A 16,516-nucleotide genomic window follows, 5' to 3' on the forward strand; every position below is an offset into this window, starting at 1 on the left:
ACTTCACCTTTCTTGAACTCAACTCCTAACTCTAGCCCCAACTCATATTTGAGGCATGCTCTGAGTTCCTCCCTTCCTCGACCCATTTGAGCTAATATAAAACTGTCATTTTGCTCTTGAAAAATTTACCTCTGCATTGAGCTCCACTTCGTAACTAATTACCTTCTTTCACTCTTTTTTTTTAATTTATTTTTTTATTGAAAAAATTCCTGCCTCCTCCCCGCCTCCCATTTCCCCCCTCACTCCTCTCCCCCTCCCCCATTCCTCCCCCCTCCCCCCACTCCTCACTCATCCCTTGTCCCCTCACTCCTCTCCCACTCCTCTGCCCCTCCCCCCACCCTCTGGAGTCTGAAGAGCAGTCCAGAGCAGTCCAAATTCCCTGCCCTGTGGGAAGTCCAAGGTCCTCCCCCACTCCATCCAGGTCCAGGAAGGTGAGCATCCAAACAGGCTAGGCTCCCACAAAGCACAGAAAACTTCTCCAGGACCATACTGAACATGCCCTGCCTCAATCCTCCACTGATCCTAGCAAGAAAATCATTTTACCCAGTGCCTGAGTTTTTCTGAAGGCTTCTCACCTGCTGGCTGTCGGCCCGTACTTGGATATGGTCCTCCTCACCATACCTGCTGTAGCCGGATTTCAGGGATTGATGGCCAGGATGCATCTTCTGTAGCTTAAGTGGTGTCTGAACACATGACCTCATAAGTACTCTTTGCCACTTGACAGGAAAGCTGAAGCCTAGGGTCTCCCATATAACACCCATCTCAGCATTTGGAATCTTTCCTTCTAAGGGGCTTAGTCTTCTTTCCACACTCCCAACCAAGAGGACTGCACAACATGCTTGGAATTTTCAAATGTTTGCTGCATAGCCCTCCCCTCCCAAAGCTCCTTTAGTTTACCTTCTGTCCTGAAGCAGGATATGCTTCAGACATTCACATTTCTTTTGACCTCTATGCAGCTTGTTCAGTCAATAGTGGTTTCACTCTGTCCTCTTCCCTCCTTGCTGGCTCTAAATGTATTTGATTTCCTCGGAACCAAACAACCAAACCATAAGGCTGAGACCTCATGGGAAAATTACTCATTCTGGGGCTGTAGATATGGTTTTTTTCTCTTCAAGCTGTGGGTTAGAAACCCCAATAACTCTCACTCAAACTTGACCCTGAAAGGGGCACAGTGATCTTCACTATCCAAGAACCCTAGGATGACAAATAGGCCTAGGGGTTGAAGGGTTTACCTATATTGATTTAGAAAGATTTGGGCCTTTCACCAGACAAAAAGTTAAAAATTTTAAATCTCTCAAAGGGGATCTGCCCACTCCTGCTGATGCCATAGCAGAGACCATACAACAACCATCATCCAGCTGAAGCTTTGAAATCTCCAACATCAGGACCTATCTTCTGCTGCCACCTCATGGATGGCCATTCGAAATGACTTCCTGAGAATGTACTGTGCTTACAGAGATACTGATGAGTCCCTCAATGCAACCCCATGCATCTCCTGGTGGCCATCCCTTTCACAAAAGTAACTCTAAACTTCACATTCCATAGCCCTGAGACCATTTCCTCCTCTCCTCTCTGCTGGTACCTTCCTATCCTCCAGAAACACCAGCTGATTGCCTTTTCAATAACCATCATCCACCCCACTCTCCTTCTAGTCTTGGCAGTATGTTAACACCTTAATCTCCAAATCCTAACTAGCTCCATAAGGAATCTTCTTCTGGTATTGGTCTAGTCTCAATATGCAGACACCTTAATCTATGACTCATGCATCCCCACTTCATTACGTGTTCAACTCATCCTCAACATTGAAAGAGAAATGAGCCATTACCCTCCCAGTCACAACTGGAATAAGTTCAAAAGCTTCAGTATTGACTAGAGTCCTGTGTCCAGGATCCTGGGCTATAGTCTCCATCTATCCTAACAGATAATCCACTCCATCTAGAAGCCAACCTCAGACCTACAAAGTCAGTTCACCTTCCTAGCCTCAGTGGCCTTATAAAACTCTCAACTTTCTGATCACTGAAAAGGAAGGCTCCTGTCTTGCCCTCAGTGAACAGAATTGGTATTACATTGTTAGTTGGTCAAATGGAAAAGAAGATTAAAACATCTTACATGAATTGGCTTGTAAACTATCGTCTTCAAAGGCTGACTCCAATGTAAGATTCTTGCTATGATCCTCTTTTGGGCACTGATGACTCTTACCCCACCTAGGCCCACCTTAACCCTAACCCTGTGTCATAACAATAACTGTTTCCTGACCCTTTAGAATTTGTTTCAGGGAACAATTACTGAAATGACCCAAGGGTCGGTGATTCTTAAAGAGTTTCTTCAGGCTTCCTACTGTCTACTCACTGCCTGACTCCCCACCTTTGACTCATTTCCTATATTTCCCACTACCCCTCCGACACCAATCCTGCTCAGCCAGAAGTAGTGATGGGAAGATAGTTCTTGGCCCTTTTGTCAACAATAGGCTGGAATGTGAGGTCACAAGCAGGCCTCTAGAATGCTGTGCAGATGACAATGGTTAGCCTGAGATGAGGAAACAAAAAATTAACCCGGAGCAGTCCGCATAAACCTTCTTATCAGATAATTTTAGTTTCGTTTTTCTCCCTAAATGGCCATCTGCCACAGGTGCCTGACCATAACAAGTACAGACTCCTTTCCAGAGGGCAAAGCCCAATGACCCTGTTTTACCCAAGATATAGAAAAACCTTCCAAGAGGAAAGAATCTTTCCTAAAGCCTTCAAAAACCCCATAAAGCCTATTTCCTCTTCTAATTGGCCTATTGCTACCCACTCTTGTCAGACTTCCTGGCAATTTGTTTCAACAACCTCGAAAAAACTTTTTATACCCATAGAGTGGTCAAGTTCAGTGGTTTCATGGAGCTCTCTTACACAATTGTGAACTTGATTATGATTTTGATGTGCTAATTAATACTTTCTCCCCATTCTTGAAAGCTGTACATGTACTTATTATTCAAATATAAGTTTTTTTTTTTTGGTTTTTCAAGACAGGATTTCTCTGTAGCTTTGGAGGCTATCCTGGAACTAGCTCTTGTAGACCACGCTGGTCTCAAACTCAGAGAGATCCACCTGCCTCTGCCTCCCAAGTGCTGGGATTAAAGGCATGCAGCACCCCTGCCTGCCAAGGTTTTTTCCATAAAAATAGAAAGAAAAAAGACTCATGTATCATGTTTCTAAGAATTTGGAATCTACATGAAATATCAGAGCTCTATATTACTGGATCAATAGTATATTGAGTATAATAACATATTAACTATCTCATAATTTGAAGAGTTGAAAAGACCACAAATGATACAGTCATAGTATGACTAATTCTTTATTATGTTGTATTATTTTTTTCATAGAATATATTTTTATCCTGTTCTTTCTCTTACCCCAACACTTTCCAGGAGTTCTAGATCTCCCTACCCACATAGCGTCATGTTTTTTTTTTCTCTCTGCCTTTCCCAAAACAATAAAAACAACAAAAAAAAATCAAAACAGACAAACCAAAAGATGAAAGAAAATCAACGTGACAAGCAATACCCAAACAAAACAAAAAGCATACACAAAAAATATGTTTTACGTTTACCAACTACTCCTAGGCATGAGGCCTGCCCTGCAGTATGGTTAATATACCCAATGACACACTGAAATAAATTGGTTTACCTTTCCCAGCAGGTATCAAATGCAAATAATTTCTTGGTTAAGGGCATGACATTGTGTCTACTCAATTTTACTAGTTTGTTTCATTCTAAAGGAGATTAAGGACAGTATTGCTAATGAAGTTATTAAGCAAAAAGAAACAAGAAGAAACCGCGAGAGATGCTGTGATGAAAGCAATAAGTGACTTTGGTGAATATTCAGTAGAAGAGGAATAGGATCAGACTTAGAATTCATATAGAGCTCTTGTCATTGCCTCAAGAAAGGAGGTAGGGTGAAAGAAGTAACTGAGGATTCCAATGGAGTGATGTTTTTCATTAATCTTAAGCTTTAACATACTTTAACTGTAGCTATGATTTGACAGTCAGTTTCATTTGGCTCTCTCTACCCTGTATTGGGGAATTATGCTGCTCACAGAAGCTGTAGTCAGTTTCATGCACAGAATATCTCTCAGTTGCCTAACACAACTTAGTGAGCCGCTGTTGCTGAAGACATTTTGATTGTAGAACATAGAGAAATCAAGTGGACACTGTACTAGAACCTTTCTTCCTGCTAGGTAGCTTTAATATCATTGAAAAGTGTAATGCAGAATGCTGGTGTTGAAAAGTCATCAGTGCACTAACCCAGTGCTAGAATTTTATGCTACAACACCAACTCTCTAAGGCAAGGTGTGCCTATTGGGGAAATAGCAGCATGATTATTAGGAGGGAGGGGGCAATCAACCACTTTTTTCTTAGACTGCAAGCTCAACAGGAGAAAATTGATGCCTGGTATTGTAAACCTGGTCAAAAACTCATGACTGAAGATGCCATAGGCTCTGACTGGTGAGCCAGGTGGCTACTCTTACTATTTTGTAAAGTGGTTCTCTTGTCCAATTCCCTACTACGTGCATTTAGACCAATAGATTAGTGTGACTTCTAACATTGGTTAAAGAAGCTTTGGTTTGTAGTGTGCTTCAGTTAGTGCAGAAAATCACAACTCATCAAGATGCTCAGAAAATGTTTCTGTTGAGTGGTTATTCCTAAATGGGACATTTATATCCTTCTCTGGCTCTAAGGTTAAAGGATTATCATGAAAGAGGAGGCAAAAGAATGCAAGAGCCAGAGGATCTGGAGAGATTTTTGGAGAGCTTTCTTATGAACTTGCTTTAACTGTTGAACTCACAATATCATAGCAGTCATGGTTACCTGTGGAGGACCAGGGTTAACCCTACCTACATTCCAGTCTGGACAGAAGAACAGTTCATGAGGTACCATGCATAGCTGAAAAGCTATTGGCAACTAGTGACTACACAGGAAAGGGTAGATACTTTCTTTAGCGCAGTAGCCACTGATAAGTTGTACATATTCCGGTAATGATCCCAAATCTATGTTTTACAAGCAACCCAAATAAAACTGAGTTATTTCGAAATAATACAGAAGAGCCATGAGTAGCGGGACAACTTGTTGGGAAGTAAAGGGATTTCTGAAGTAGTGAGAAGGGGATAAAACAGAGGAATGGGGAGATAAATGGTCAAAATACACTACACACATGTATGAAACTGTAAAAATATATATTATAATGTTTCTTAAGGAATATTCTCCCCCTTCACTCAATTGTTCATTAAATGTCCATTCTCACCCCAGAGGTTTCCAACTGTTCATTATGTTGTTTTGTATGTCCTGCATAATTGTTGCAGGTAGAAGCTACTTATCTAGATCCAGAAGACCCATGACATGTATTCTATTCTATTCACTATCCTGCATTCTATAAAGTCTGACCTCTACATGTGTGTTGATTTTGTGTGTATATGTGCATGTGCACGTGCATGCATTTCTTGATATAAAATATTATTGGGATTTTTTGTCAAGCCTGTTCCTCCTAATTGATATGTATCTGCTAGATAAATGATCATTTACAGATTCGGATAGATAGATACACAGATAGATAGATGGAGATAGATAGACAGATATGAATTTCTTCATGTGTATATGCATGCACATGAGTGGTAGGCAACACATCATGTTGAAGTATCAACCTGAAAACTAGGCATTCTCAATGCAGTTCTTCCTCTCCTCAGATTTTAGTGTATATTAGAGTAACATGCATGAATCTATTAAAACAAATTGATAGTTTCTCTATATGATTATACTGGTATACAATGAACTTTGTTTTGAGAAACTCAATTCTAGGCTCAGGTCTGTCACTGACTGTATGGCATATACTAGTAGATAAAGAAATATGCATAAGTATTAATTCTTCATATAAAATAAAGTTAATAATACTAGTCTATTCCTAAAGGTACTGTCTACACTCATCCTCTCAAACTCTTCATCTAGGATATACATATAACTATGAAAAATGCAACAATAATAAAACTGGAGAACTTAAGAAAACACTACCAAAAAATTAGCGAACATTTACCTTACACTTTCCTGAGGCAGAGATAGAAAAGAAATTATGGTAGGTTCTTCAGCTGTTATCAAATTAAAAGAAGGAATTTAATCTAAAGGTTTGTAAGAAGATTGTCAGTCTAAGAGTCCTGGTGGTCAAGGAATGAAGAACTGAAAGTAGAGAACTCCTGAACTCAGATAAGAAACGAAGCACATCTGTATTCTTTTTAATCACTGACAAATTCCCCCCTTCTTTTTTAATTACACTTTGCATTTAGAAATTATTCGTAAAATCTGAAATCTTCACACAAAGAATACCCATGGATATTATATATCACATGACATTTTCAAATGTCTCAATGTACTCATTACACTCATCTTTTGGAAGTAACTATGGTCATTAGGTTGTCTTCTGTGTATTGTTTATTAATATATCAAAAGTCACATAGCATATTGAAAATTATCATGTGTTTTAGTGATTGTATTTTTTCTGGTTGTTTTTTTTGCTAACCATGTGTATTATATATTCTGTGTTTAAAACAATATTATACAAAGCAGTCCACAGGGAACTCCAGACTGATTCTGTGATACTCCGCACAAACAATGGTTTAGAAATTGCCTTAGTTGATTTTGTCTTTGTGGATTTTCCAGTTTTCAGTTATAGAAAACTAATGGACTTTTGTATTAAGGATACTTATATATATTTTATAAAATAACAGCATTTCATGTGATTTTTCTTGGTATTGCTTTAGAGATTTTGACAGACAATTGAAATTTAGTACTTCAAAATAATAGAGTCATTTATTGAATTTATGGATGCTATGTGAAATACTTAGAGTTAGATATATGGTAGTTTATAAGTGGAAAACAAGTTTGATTCTACACTTTTAAAAGTGATTGCTTTAAAAATTTTTAGGTATGTAGGTTGGAAAAGAGTTGTAATGCAAACTTGAAAATGCAAGAAGAGCTTTAGTGAGGTAATATATCAGCTGTGGGAGCCCTGACTTTTAGCTGAGCCTCTGTAGGGTGTAAGATGCAAGAATAATCCTGCTGATTTGCATCCCAATCATATTTTAAATTTATGGAATGAAGCCATTCTGTAAGTTTGATGTTTGAGTCTTCCCTTATCTTGGAAAAGTCTTATAACTTAACAAACTCTCATTTTAGCATCCTAATAATTGGATCACATATATAATTTCACAAATTTGTGGAATTTAAGTACCCTACATAAAGTGCAGATACAGAGAAAGTTAATATTATTGTGGTGCTTGATGCAGTTATAATCTTAATTCTCAAACTCCACAACAGATTTGAAACCTAAAATTGAAAAATAAGTACACAAATGTTTAAGGTAACACATGATGACAAGGAGGAAGATTTGAGGTCCAGGCAGCCACATAAAAAGCTGGAAGTTGTTCAAGTATGTCAACAGGGTGTGTGGTGTGTGAGTTACTGGGATGAGGTACTACATACAGGATGACCCCTCGGGCTAATTGACCATTAAACCTAGCTAAAACTAGAGCTCTTTGTTCAGCAAGAGACCCTGTCTCAAAACTCAAGATGGAAAGTAATAGAGGAAGAAAATCTCAACGTTGACCTCTGTATGCATGGACCCATGTAGCTGTATGCACACGCGCACACACGCACACACACACACACACACACACACACACACACACACACACACACACACACCACATTCACATCCACATCACACCATGCCACAACAGAAACAAGAAATATGAGGATAAGGCAAATTGCCAACTGAAAAAACCTCTGGATACAGATCTGCCTTCCCTAAGATACAATGACTTGCACCATTTTCATGGGCTAGGGAAACATCATTCTCTTCTTTTCCTAGATTTCTATTAACATATGCTAATTTTACTTAATGGTCTTCATTTTGATATCTTTACACACATATTTCATCAGATTCACCTTCTTTTTAACCTTCTTTGTCACCCTCACTCCTAATTACCCCCTTCCTCTTCTCAAATAGCTTCCCTTCTATATTCATATCTGTTTTGTTTTAGGTCACCTAAAGAGTTTAAGTAGGGTTTCTTATATGAGCATGAGAGAATGATTCTTTAGAGAGCATCAGCAACTAACCAGTGGCTACACAAAAGAAGAAAATGTCTCCCCAACCTCGGTAGCTTCTAATTGCCTAGCAACCCTCAGGGAGTATGAAGGACTGGGGATGCCTTTCCCTCAGCAACTATCATTGCTTTTAAGGTCCCAAGTATGTATTACAAAAGGAAAATATTATATAAAAATATAAATTTTTGCTTATAAGCATTTTCAATATTCACAGAAAAATACTAAATATTCTACTATTTAAGGATTTTTTGATAAAATTTAGTAAAGTCTATCATTTTACTAATAGAGAAAAACAGTAACCACTCTTTTGAAAAGGTGTGACCATGTCTGCTTCCAATTTCCAGGAAAATCTATATATGTTTTTCTTTGGGTTCACCTTATTATTTGGTTTCTCTTGGCTTGTGAACTATAGGCTCAATGTCCTTTGTTTATGGCTAGAGTCCACTAATGAGTGAGTACATATGATATTCATCTTTTTGGGTCTGGGTTATCTCACTCAGGATAGTGTTTTCTATTTCCATCCATTTGCATGCAAAATTTAAGGCATCATTCTTTTTTACTGCTGAGTAGTACTCTAATGTGTATATGTTCCAAACTTTATCCATTCTTCCATTGAGGGGCATCTAGGTTGTTTCCAAGGTTCTGGCTATTTCAAATAATGCTGCTATGAACATAGTTGAACAAATGCTTTTGTAGTATGATTGGGCATCTTTTGGGTATATTCCCAAGAGTGGCATTGCTGGATCCTGAGGTAGGTTTACTCTCAATTTTCAAAGAGACAGCCACACTGATTTCCAAAGTGTTTGCACAAGTTTGCATTCCCACCAGCAATGGATGAGTGTCCCCCTTACTCCACATCCTCTCCAGCATAGGTGATCATTGGTGTTTTTGATTTTAGCCATTCTAACAGGTATAAGATGGTATCTCAAAGTTGTCTTGATTTGCATTTCCCTGATTGCTAAGGAGGTTGAGCATGACCTTAAGTATCTTTTGGCCATTTGAACTTCTTCTGTTGAGAATTCTCTGTTCAGTTCAGTACAAGATCGCTGGGTAATAGTTGGGAGCATAGGGGTTGGGATGGGGTGGGGAAAGGGGAAAATGGGGGAGAGAGGGGAGAAGGGAAGGATTGGGGAGAGCTTGGAGGAATGGGAGGGTTGAGATGGAGGAAGGGCAGATATGGGAGCAGGGAAAAAGATATCTTCATTAAGGAAACCATTTTAGGGTTGGCAAGAGACTTGACTCTAGAGGGGATACCAGGTGTCCATGGGGATGTCCCCTGCTAGGTCGTTGGACAGCAGAGGAGAGGGTGCCTGAACTGGCCTTGTCTCCCAGTCACACTGATGAATATTTCGAATATCACCATAGAACCTTTGTCCGGCAATGGATGGAGACAGAGATAGAGACTCACATCAGAGCAACGGACTGAGCTCCCAAGGTCCAGTTAAAGAACAGAAGGAGGGAGAAGATGAGCAAGGAAGTCAGGACAGCGAGGGGTTGGTCCACCCACTGAGATGGTGTGCCTGATCTAATGGGAGTTCACCAAATCCAGCTGGACTGGGAATAAACAAGCATATGATCAAATCGAACTCTCTGAATGTGGCTGACAATGGGGGCTGACAGAGAAGCATTAATAATGGCACTGGGACATATTTCTACTGCAGGTACTAGCTTTTTGGGACCCTATTCTCTTTGGATGCACACCTCCCTAAGCCTTGATGGAGGGGGAAGGGCCTTGGACTTCCCATAGGGCAGGGTACCCTGCCCTCTCTTAAGACTGGATGGGGAGGGAGGAGGTTGAGGGGAGGAGCAGTAGGGGAATGGAAGAATGGGAGAAAGTGGAAATTTTTGACTGGAAAAATGAGAATATAAAAAGGGAAAATATGTGACCATCTAACTTTGAGATAATACCTATCAATACCCCAGATATCTATTCTTTTGAACAGTACATATTAAAAGAAAGCAAAATTGTCTATCAGCAAGACAAAATATCAAATACTTTAGTTATTCTTACATATGAAATCAATGTATCATGGAGATTTTTTTCCAACGTAAAATTAAGTAACAAGAACATTATATGACCCGTGATAGTTTTATAATGAATGCAAAAACATTTCTTCAGTCAGAATTTCTTCCACTTCATTTGCACAGGATGTATTTGAGAATGTAGCTAAATTGTAGACTTTGATCAATGTTGGAACTGCAGTGGAATTTGATAATTTTGTTAATCACAAAATTTCAGTTGCTGCTGCCTTTGCTGAACAACAGACCACCACAAGTTAAGCTGAACTCTCTTAGTCCTCTCATCATTTCTAAGGGCAGTCATAGTTAATTTTCACACAAAAAAAATCTTTTAAAAACACATTTAAAAAAAATCATTATGTCTTTTTCTTAAAACATTGTTTAGTCATTGTTGAGAGTACACAATTATAATAGGGATAATTTTTACAGGAAACAAATTTAAGATGCTCTATTTAGTTGTTTTCAGGAATTCCTACTTGATATGGAGTTTATACTTACAAAAGGCATATAAAGAAATGATTAGTCTGGGTTTTCATTTCTGTCTCCCATCAGCTGTATTCTTCCAATATATATCTGTCTTCCTTTCTGACACTGTAAGCTCCTCTTCTCAGCTTACCTAAGCCAAGGCCTTCCTTATTCTGCCCTAACAGTTAAACTCACTGGCATTTTTCCTTCCTTAAAGATGTGGATTGTTTAATACCCATGGAGAAAATGATAGTAGGAGAAAATTACTTGCAATAACTACCATGGGCAAGAGTTACCCACAGAATGCACTAACAACACCTCCATCAAGAGGTCAAACCTATAGACGCATGGTGCTACACACCTATAATTCTTGCACTCCAGAGGCTGTGAGCATGAGGATGGTGAGTTTGAGGACAGCCTGAGCTACATAGTAAGATTCTATGTAAAAAAAAAAAAGGAACAAAAAGAGCAATGCATAATTTGGATGACTGTCCTCAGCACTAGCAGAAATCAAAACATTTGAAAGTAGATGTAAGCAAAGGTTAGATCACTAGGAATAGCCTGTGCCTTCTCTGTGTGATTCTCCGAGTACGCATCTTGGGAACCCTAAAACAAAGTGCTGTCTTAAGCCACTTAACATAGCATCATTTTCTTCATGTAACAACACAAAACTTACAATTATATAGGCAGGAGAGATAGTTCAGTGATTAAAATTATAGGCTGATCTTCCAGAGGATGCAAATTTGATTCCCAGCATTCACAATGTGGCTTACAGCTTTCTGTAACTTCAGTACCAGAGGATCCAATGCCCAGTTCTGGCCAGTTCCTCCAGAACAGTGGATACAGATGTGATGCTCATACATCTATTCTAATAAAATATCAATGCACACAATAAATAAATAAATCTCAAAAATATAAAAAAGTACACATTTATCTTTCTAAAAGAGAGAGATGCAGCCTAAATCCTATTTGTCTTGACTAAGACCTTGATATTATTTTTCTTTCTTATTTCTGGTTCCCTGTCTTATTGTGGTCCATGTATGTTTCTATTTTACAAACTACCCTTACTTTCAGAACTCAGTCTCTACTTAGTAACATTTGAAATTCCTGTAGCCCTATTGGGCTCTTTGTTTCTGCTTTCTTTTCTAAGTATATGCTAAAATAAACCTATAGACTTATAGATGACCACCTTGGATTGCAACTCTCATATATGTGTTTAAAAAATCTTTCATACACACATACACACATGAACTCTCTTCATGAATTTGAGAGGAATTAGGGTGACATGGTAGGAGTTGCAGTGCAGAGTGGGTAGGGTAAAAATGATGTAAATATAGTATTTTTTACGAAATTATAGAAAATGTTTTCTTAAATACATTATGCAAAATAAAATTAAAAATTTCAAAATAATTTTCATATTCAATTGGAAAGATAAAGTTTTCATATGCAGTATGATCAGTATTTATCTTAATAGTTGGTTACTTCTTGATAGACACCAAAATTTCTATTTCTATTGTAGAAAAACCATTTCAGAAATTTTGAAAAGTCGGGTGTCTGTGCCATAAACTTGTAACCCCAGACCATGGAAGACAAAAACAGAAAGATGAGACATTCAAGGCCTGTTTGGGCTCCACTAGAGCCTGTCTTAACAAAAGTAATCAAAATGAAATATAAAATACTGGCAGTATTAGAAGAACACAAACAAAGGAAACCTTTACTAAAATGTTTATCATTTACTTGATAAACAATGGAATAATACGGGAGTGTTTTAGCAATTTTCATGAATATAATTGATACTATGAATTATATACTAGAACATCCTAATTTTATGTCACATACTGTTACCAATCTAGACTATTTGATAATTTATTTTATTTTATTTATATATTTATTTATGGTTTTTATTTATTTTTTTTTTGATACAGCGTTTCTCTGTGGTTTTGGAGCCTGTCCTGGAACTAGCTCTGTAGACTAGGCTGGTCTCGAACTCACAGAGATCTGCCTGCCTCTGCCTCCCGAGTGCTGGGATTAAAGGCGTGTGCCACCATCACCCGGCTTGATTATTTTTTAAAAATAGTCCTGTTTGTAATTTAATAAGCTGCCACGAAAGTTCTTGCATAGTAGTTTTTCACTACCTTCAGGTCTTGGGGGATATGTTTGTGCTTCTTTCTCACAGTTTTTCTACTACTTGTACCACTTGGATTGGGGGCTAGACCAAGGGAAGAACATAGAACATGAAGAGTTAACTCAGGGATAGAAAAGTTGGCAAATGAACACATGAACAAGTGAATGCATGTATAGGTTATGGCCTACAATTCCTTTAAGACTAATCAAAGCAGTGTGCAACTTGATATACCATCCTTTGCTGACAGCCATGGGAGGTCTACCCCTTTGTGAACAGAAAGAAAGGAGGAGTGGATGGGGGGAAGGGCCTGATGTGGGGGAAAGAATGATAGGAGAAGAGGGCCAGGAAACTGCTGTTGGGGTGTAAAATAAATAAATTAATTAAATAAAAAACTAATCAAAGCAATCTGAAAAATGAATGGGTCTTTTTCAAACCCTAATTAAAAGCCCATTAATAATTTTCTTTGGTTAATATAGTCGTAAAACCTAGAAAAGTATTGGTTTCTTGATACTTTAGGAAATGCATATATTTTGTAAATCAATGTTCTTTCTTGTATACTTTTTAAATGTCTTTTTTTTTGCACATGCCTTTCAAAAATATTGTATTCTTATTACACTCATTCATTTTGTGTCTGTTGGTATATTCGTTCTCTCTCTCTGTCTCTCTGTGTATGTATGTATGTGTGTGCGTGTGTGTGTATGTGTGTGTATGTTTCATGATGTATGCTCACATGCCAAAGACCACCTTTGCCAATTACAGGACAATTTTTAGGCCTATGTTTTCTCCTTCTACCAGGTGTGTTACAGGTATCAAATTCCAGTTGTCAAGCTTGACAGGAAACTTCTTTACCCACTAATCCGTCTTTCTGGCACACTATAAATAGATTTCATCTGAACTATTCTAAGTATTTGAACTTGGGACTCTTTTTGGTTGTGTGCTTGTTGTTGTGTAAGGCATGGCCTCTCTTTCTCCCTCAGGCTGTCCTAGAACTGAGTTTGTAGGCCAGGCTGGCCTCACTTGTGTTTCTCCTTTCTGCATCTGCCTAGTGCTGAGATTACAGGAATGTGTCACCACTGCCAGCACAATTATTTCCTTTTAATTATGTTTAATATACATTTTCTAGTTCATTTGCCTCTTTGGCTTAGCCTCCACATTGATAGTCCAAAATCATCGCCTTTGATTTCAGCATCATTTCTGTGTTACCCTGTAAATGTCACAGCTGCTTCCTCACAAATCAGGCTATGCCACTTTGCAGGCCTTCCCTTATGACTGAGGGCACTAGCAATTGTGCCTGTTAGAGGACACAGGCCTCCAGTAGGGCAGGAAATGTAACCTCAACCTCCCCTGTAGCATGAATAATAGCAATCCAGAGACAGATATTTTGGGTTAAACTTGGAGGTCAGAAAAGCAAAGCAGCTAAGTCATCAGAGAGCTCTTGCTTCTATGAAATTTTCAGACTGAAAGAGAGCGAGTTCCTCTCTCATCCTGCCTTATGTTTCTCGCTAGTGCTGGGATTAAAGGCATTCACCACCACCGTCCAGCTTCTATGACTAACTAGCGTGGCTGCTGGGATTAAATAAATGTGTGTGCCACCACTGCCTGGCCTGTATGACTGACTATTGTGACTGTTTTGCATTCTGTTCTTCAGGCAATTTTTATTTATTAAAATACAAATGAAATATCACTGCACTCCCCTCTCTGATACCCAGGTCCTACTTCTTATCAACACCTTACTGAATGTTAATATATGGTAACCTAGCCACATATAAGTGTACAAAAAAGCCACACATTACATTTAGATCACCCACCACCTACAAAAGCAAGGGATTTTCTTGGTTTCTCTGGATGGAAATACTTATTCTTTCTACCCCATTTGGGACCCCATTGTACTGGTGATACCATAATATCATAACCTACCTAATAAAGTGCTGTAGGAATTCCTACCACCAGTAGCCTTTAAGTTACCTGCCCACTTGGGCATGGCATTTTATACTATTTATGCCAATGTAAAGCACATGTCTGGCCTCTTTTCTGGCTGCGAGATTTGGTTGCTGTTCCCCGTTCCAGCAGAGGATTGTGATCTGTGAGTCTACTCCTAAATAAATAACCCTCTATTATACTCAATTCTGAGCCAGTGTGGGATTTCTTTTAAGTGTCCTTCTTCAATAGAGCTCTTCGTATGAGCAACTGAGGTCAGCTGCTTTCTGTCAAGACCTTAAAACACCTGGTGTTTTCTATTATAAACCCTGTCATTGTCACAACCATCAAGTACATGTATTGACTTCCTTATAGATATCTACAAACACATTTGCCAAAGACTGTGAACATTCCAACGACCTATGTACATCCTATCAACATAAAGCATATGAAATTACCCAAATAGAAATCAATATCTATGTCTTGTAAGAGCAATCCTTCAGAGCACACAGGCATCTCTACATACATTTAAGCTTTAAGATAAAAGGTAGTTTCTGAAATATGACCTACAATCAATAGCATTGCCAATTCAAACCAAATAATAAGATATGCACAATGTCACAAAGCCACAATTAAGAGATACAAGGGGAGGCCAGCGGATATGATATTGTCTAAACACAACCTCCTTTTTCCCTCTAGCAATTGTTCTTGTAGAATCAGCATTAAGAGGTAAAACTAGATGTAAGCACAGAAATGTCATTATAAAACTCACCCTGCAAGCATTTCAAACATTTCTTGTTGTGAAAAGTCAAACGGATTAATATTTCAAGCTGGAAGAAATTCTAAATTTAAAACCTCTGTGCTTCCCATTTAAATCTCATCTCCAGAGGTAGTTAAAACCACTAGTTGTTAGGTATTTGGTCACATAAAAATGTAGACTTGGAAAAACAAGGAAACTAAGAAATTAGCAAATAGTATCTTTAACAAAGCTGTATTTTTGAATGTGTAGCATTTATACTATTTTCCCACAGTTCTAGTTACAGTATATTTAGTGATAATTTAAAGTTAGCTGTTTCATGGAGAGAGAAATGATGCCATGTTTAATATGTACTTACTCCTCTTCCAGAGAACCTGAGTTCAGTACTTCCTGGGTACCCGTGTTCAGTTCCCAGCCTCTATGTCTGGTGGTTCACAACCACCAGTAACTCTCCCTCCAGCTCCAGGGTGTCTACCACCCACTTCTAGCCTATGCACTCCCATGAATATACATGGCAAACATGCATATGCACAAAGCAAAAATAAATCTTTAAAATATAGTGGGTTTTTCAGATAACTCTTCAACCTGGAGTCAGTATAATTTTGTAACTAGTGGCATAGTAATTTGGAGGTTATAGTGAAAAAAGAACAACAAAAAACTACAGGACTTCCATGTAAGTCCCCTAAAATTCCAGTGTCATTCAGTTTGCCCATCCTTCTAGCTTTTGGCGAGATGTACTTTTAATCGTTTACACCTGCACCAATTTGGATGCCTATGTTCAGGCTTTTAAATCTGCTTGTGTCCCAGAAGCAGCAATCTGAAAATGTGTTGCAGTTTATGTCATCTTAGAGTAGTCTTAAACTAATGATTGACTACTCTGTGAGGGAAGAGGATAGCCCAGCCCTTCTACTTTAGGCTGTTACAAATTCTGAAGTATGTTTTAGGCTATTACTGTGGAACTGGTCTCAGACTAGGAATGTGCCTACAACTGCCTCTTACATATCTTCTCCATTCCTGTTGTACTTCATCTGCCATTCCTGGGACTGCCCCTTTTAAATCAATTTTATAGAATATGTGAATTCTCCTCTTCAGATGAACCGCA

Source organism: Microtus oregoni, unplaced genomic scaffold, assembly GCF_018167655.1.
Source record: "Microtus oregoni isolate MIOR12 unplaced genomic scaffold, Mior012 000079F_000, whole genome shotgun sequence".
Taxonomy (NCBI): domain Eukaryota; kingdom Metazoa; phylum Chordata; class Mammalia; order Rodentia; family Cricetidae; genus Microtus; species Microtus oregoni.